The sequence below is a fragment of the Phalaenopsis equestris genome, unplaced genomic scaffold (genome assembly GCF_001263595.1).
Source record: "Phalaenopsis equestris unplaced genomic scaffold, ASM126359v1 Scaffold000258, whole genome shotgun sequence".
Lineage (NCBI taxonomy): Eukaryota > Viridiplantae > Streptophyta > Magnoliopsida > Asparagales > Orchidaceae > Phalaenopsis > Phalaenopsis equestris.
This window is the reverse complement of record NW_018164700.1, coordinates 1-6,185: the sequence shown is the minus strand read 5'-3', so window position 1 is coordinate 6,185 and position 6,185 is coordinate 1.

Below are 6,185 nucleotides of genomic sequence, written 5' to 3'. Positions count from 1 at the left end.
AAAACAATGTTTATAAGGCTTGTGCCTAATGAATATTTAAGATGAGCAAAAAATAGATACTTTTTTATGCTTATATTTTCTAAAACTATAAAATGATTGAAGATCATATATACCATTTAATTCTATGAAGACCATATCAAAATCTTGCTCAACCTGAGATTTACATCAAGGCTCTTTACACGAGTGTCTTAATGAAAAATGAGGATGGACATTTTAACTATCATTTGGTACATTATAAGGTTTATATGTTTTGATCTTACTTAGGATTAAGGATATGATAAACTATATAATTGATAATATAGAAAAGTTAATTAAAAAAATATAGTTATCCATTACCTAAAAGAGATTTAACTATATGATATTGAGATATCAATTTTCTGGTTTCTTTGGTCATATAAGTTGTTATACATTATGAATCACCAACTGACTGTTAGTTCTATACATATTAATAAAGTGTTATCAAGACAATTGAATATGCATGATAGTCTTATAGTGGTTCAGTGGCTTTTATAGTTCCAATGACCTTTCATAAGAAATAATAACAATGAATTGAACTTCACTAAATGAGATATTGATGAACTTATTAATCAGGGGGAAAAATGTTGAAAATCATAACGAGAAGTAAGTTAATTTATTTCCTTGATTAGCTCTACTGCATCAAATTTGTATTTTATGAGATCGGGAGGGAATCAATTGCGCAAAGTTAGGTCAAGTCTACCAAGGCTTGAGGGGGAATACAAAAAATAAGGGATAGCACAAGAAAGATGATTTGAACCAATAATGTCAAGAAGATTATGATGAGGCCAAGGTGAATGAGAATTCCACTCCATATTAATGGTGAGGGAGTCATGCATGGGTCCCATCAAATTGATAAGCCCTCTTGCTAATGATTTTTTTGTGGGCAGAAAAATGTTATCGTTCTATGATAATATTATTTAGGATGATTTACATATTAGCATAAAAATTTTATACATTTACATATCTACCTAAGGTTTTGTATTTACTTACATAACATTTTAGTGTCACAATCAAGTCAAAATTTATACATAAAAATATATATTTTACTTTTTAAAAAATAGTATTAGTATTATTTTTAACGTGATTAAAAGATTTGGAAGTTATATAAGTAAATATAAATTTTTAGATATTATGTTTATAAACATATAAGAATTATGTGATATGTATGAAAATTCTCCAATAATAGGATAGATTATTGAAAGAACTAACGAAATTTGAGTTTTTTTGTGTGCAGATAATCCTTCAAAGTCAAGCCTTGAAGGCACTCATTGGTTAGATTAAGTTTGATTGTTAGCCATTAAAATATATTTGTAAAGCTTGTGAAGATAATTTCTTTCACACAAATGGTGTCAAATGGTTACATGCCCAATTGTTGATGATTTCCCCCCAAAACTAATTTGTGCTGAGGATTAGAGTTGGTTGGTTGCCTTTTCTTTTCCTTCTCATGAGCGGGCCGCTTTCTTTTGTCATAGTCTAAAGAAGTGATATGTGCTTCACTTCTTCTGGAGTATGCACCTCTATTCTTTTTGCCTTTGTCGGAATGGCCCTTATACTTTATAAAACTTAACTTTTAAAATTTGGCAACCCTGTCCAACAATTCATGGAAAATAATGATAGAAGCCATGCATAAATATGGTACTATCTTATCATCGATATTACCCATCAATAATTGAATTGCATGTTCTTCTTCTAATTGTTGTTCACATTTCATACTCAGTTTGCGCCAACAAGTAATATATTTCTTCACTTACTCACCCTTCTTCTTTTTCTCGAGAGCAAGAATAACAATAGTTTTTGTCTCTATTGCGCTGGCAAATTTCTTGATAAATATTGTTTCAAGTTCTGCAAACGTTTTCATGTAATCATTTGGTAATTTTGCATATCATTCAAAAGCAGTTCTCGCCAAACTACTAATTAATTTGTGGAATATAAATGCATTTGTGCCCCTAGTATTGCCACATGATGCCTTGAACTAGGCCAGATGTTGCTTGGTATTGTCATTATCATTAAAGGTATTGAATTTTGGAATTGAATATCCCTTTGGATAAGAGACATCATCATACTCAGCTGGATAAGGATGATCTTTACCCACAAGCTCCTCAGCTTGTTCTGAGGCTATAACTGTTGTGATATTTTCATTGATCAATATCTTGAGTTGTGGCACCGTCACAGGCTCCGACGTACTGACAATGTTTTGAGGCGTACGCTGACGAGCCACCTAGTTCACCCCATTTCTTTCTCGGACGAAATCTCGCACACCCAAAGTTTGTGGCACTCAGCGCTGTTAGACACTTGATAGTTGTTTAGTAGGGCAGGTGTAGGATTCACAATAGTATTTCTCTACATCAGCTCCACCGTAGCAGTCATCAGCATCATCATTTCATTTATTTTATTATTGACCTAAGATATTTCTTTATCTTTAGCTCTTAACTGACGTTACATTTGTTTTTGTTGTATAGCTAGTGCAACAATACTAATATATATTGGCTCTTCCTCTTCTTTCTTTTCTTCTTCATTTACTTCTTCTTCTTCATAGTCTGAAGAGGAACTTTGCTCATTCTCCTCTTGCTTTTCATGGGGTTTCTCAAAAGCAATAGTACGACACCATTATCGATAATATCTAGTGTCATGGTGATCGTTAGCATGGTTTGCCATATATACCACCTCGACCTCCATCATATCTTCATTTTTGTTATCCTCTTCTTGCACTCAAAGCTCCGAATGGCGCGTCCAATAAATATTGGCTTGACGTGTGGGGCAGACAGTTCCTCAATTATAGGTCTTTGATGAGAATGAATTTCTTCTCTTGGAGGAGTTGATTGACATGGGATTTATTAGAGGATTCTCCAATATGTTGACCACCGTAATATTCATCTAGATGGTGTTTCTTATTCACCATCCATTCTTGACGAGTAGCTGATCTCTGGGAGTGCACGCCAAATGTCACTTTTTCTAGCAAAACTTTCTTTTTCATGATGCCTTGGCCTCCATATTTGTTTACCTTTTTGCCGAGACCTTTCAACGGCGAATTCTGGACACTTTGTTATGGTGTCACGATCCGATGCTCACCGAGCGAAACATGTCTTGGTTGAATTGGAATGACTATTTATGAAAGTCTTCTAGACATACTTTGATCTGCCTTGGTTACAGTGGGTCTTCGATATTTCTTTTTCATTAGATCTCACTACACCAATTGTACATTTAAAAAAAAATTATAATGGGAAACAACTTTTTATGTATAATTTACTAGAACGTGGTAATTATAATACAACTAATGCTCAATTTTTTTTTAAAAGTTTTTAATGCCTAAAAAAATTTCAAAAAGGAATATTTACATGCATACCCTTCAATTCTTATGCATTACTTATCTACAACCTATACTTCAGTTCTCACAAACGTACTACTTTACCTACTCATGAAAATATGTATTTTACTTTTTAAAAGTTAAAATGATGGTATTTTTGATGTGATGAGAAAATTTGAGCGGTATAAATGTAAATATTAAAGTTTAGGTCTTAGAAATGCGATTACATGAGAATTTTGTTGTATGTGTGTACATGACTCAATAATATTGGAGTGAGATCTTTCTACCAAAGCATTAATATGATTCTTCTAAAATGATTATAAAATTCTATCTTAGCAAAATAAATTTCCAACTAATAATAAGGCAAATCTCCTTGAGAAATCAAAGCATAAAAGGTTTATTATTAAAACTAATCTCCTTGACCGTTAATAAAAATAGTGGATATTTTATGAAACTACTCATTTTAAATAATATATTTTTTCTTTAATGATATAGCTAGAGGGTGTAAACTAGCCGAGTTTTAGCGAGTCGAAGCTTTGTTCGTGTTCAGCTCGTTAAAAAAAATCATTTAAAAATCTATTCGTGTTCGACTCGTTTGGTTAACAAGCGGAACACGAGCAGTTCGCGAACATCTAGTCATTTTAATAACCTTAGTCACATAGTCTTATAATGTTAGAGGTAAGAGCGAGATTTAAATCTTATTGTTTAAATTAAGATATTTATTTAAATTTAATTTGGTATGTATTTATTTTATTTTTTAATTAATAATTCTAATTGATTATAAATTTTTGTAGACTGTAGCCAATTAATTATTTCGAGTCAGAACGAGCCCAATACGAATGAACAAAATTTTATTTTTGCTTAGCTCGTTTATATATTGAGCGCAAAAAAAAAATTGTTCACGCCTGACAGATTTAGGGTCTGTTTGGGGCAGCATGTGCGTTTCAGGATAAACTACTTATCCTAAAATACGGCCCGCGGGCTTGCCGCAGGGGTCGACCCGTGACCTGCGTTTAGCGTAAAAAACTCAAACGCGACAGACAATGTTTTCAAAAACACGCAAACCAAACGGTTAGGCGGCGTTTTCAAAACCGCCGCCGCACTTATAAGCTGCCCCGAATGGGCCCTTAAAATGGTGATATTTTTTATGCGAAACAAAAATTTTGAGTGGCATATATATATAAAATCCATTGTTCTTAATGTATTTAAAAAAATATCTCGCAAGAATAAAATTTTGTTTTACATCATAATCAGAAAAAATCATGCAACAAAATGACAAGAAATATAAGAAATAAAATAAAATAAAATAAATTGCAGCAATCCATATAATAGTTGGAGATCTGTTGTTTGAAGTTTAAACTACATCGCATTGAACAAAATAACTAATAAAAAATTATTAGATTTTTTATTGAGAACAATAAAATATATAAAGAATTAATCAAAACTTAATATGATAATTATCTCAAAATAAATCCATAAAATTAAAATTTATGATACAAAATTATGCCACGTTTCCCGACTCTTTGGTTTGAGAAATATTTGCGTTTGTGTGTGTCCAACGTACGCAGAGTTGCGTGCGTCTGTAGGTGACAGAGAGGATATTAGGGGGCTATATTCACGTTATACCACCTGTAACCCCAGTGTAATCTACCTGTAACCTACCTGTACCTAGTAAGTTCTGCGCTTCTATTTTCATATATTTGTAAGTTGCAGGTAGATTACAGTTAGGTTATAGAGAGGTTACATGAGGTATAACGTGGATATAACACTTTAATACCCTTCATGTAGCCTACTGACATATGCAGCTCTGCGTACGTTAGACGTTCGCAAATATTTTCCCATTTATTGGCATCTGCAAAGTTGGTTCTAAGTTTCTTGAGATCGGTGGTTTGAATCCGCTTATCTGTGGTTAAGTTGAGTGATTAGGCACACGATATTGGTTAAGGCTCATATCATAGTCTCTGCCCAATCTTTTTTTAATTAAAAAAATATATATACAAAACTATGAAATTTAAACTTTTATGATGGATTGAAATAAAAATAAAAATAAAATGTTAGCCTATAAGATTTTTAAATTGGGTCAATTACATACATAGTACTCAAAACATGCTATTTATAAATCTAACATTGTTTTTCATCCATTTTTCAAAGTTTCACTAAAATATCAAAATTCAGGTTAAAACTCCAACCCATATTTTTCATTTTTAGCAAATTCTCAATGACTTGATCATGCAGGTGTAAATGAATCGGTTGAATATTTTAAAAAAAAAAAATTCAAGTGTTAATTTTGTAAATAGCAATGTTTTGAGTGACTTGTATGCAATTATCCCTTTACCAGCATAAGAAAAGTATACACACAACTTCACTATAATTATCTGAATATCTGAAGGTCTAAAAATGCAAAAAAAGAATTTATATATTTAACACCTAAAATTCAATATTTACATGCATACCATCTTACCCATGCGAAGGTGTTTTCGACCTTTTAAAAGTTAAAATGGTGATATTTTTTTGTGATATAAAAGACTTTGGCTTTTCATACTAAAGTTTTGGGGTCAGATATGTAAATTTATAGACATTGGGTTGTATGTATGTAAATGCCCTATTTTTGAAAGATATCTTGCACCAAGGAAATATTTCAATGCTCTAAAATCCTTAAATTCAGGCTTTTTTTTTTCATAGTTGAAGTATAGATGATATCATTAACATAGACATGAGAAGTCAACATGGTTAAATTTTCATGACATTTGGAATAAGTATCATATTTACATCTCCCTTGTTGCATGTTATATTGGAGTTTTCAGTGTGGCCAGGGGAATGAGATTTTGGCAAGTCAACGAGAGATGGACTCAAATAAAAAAAA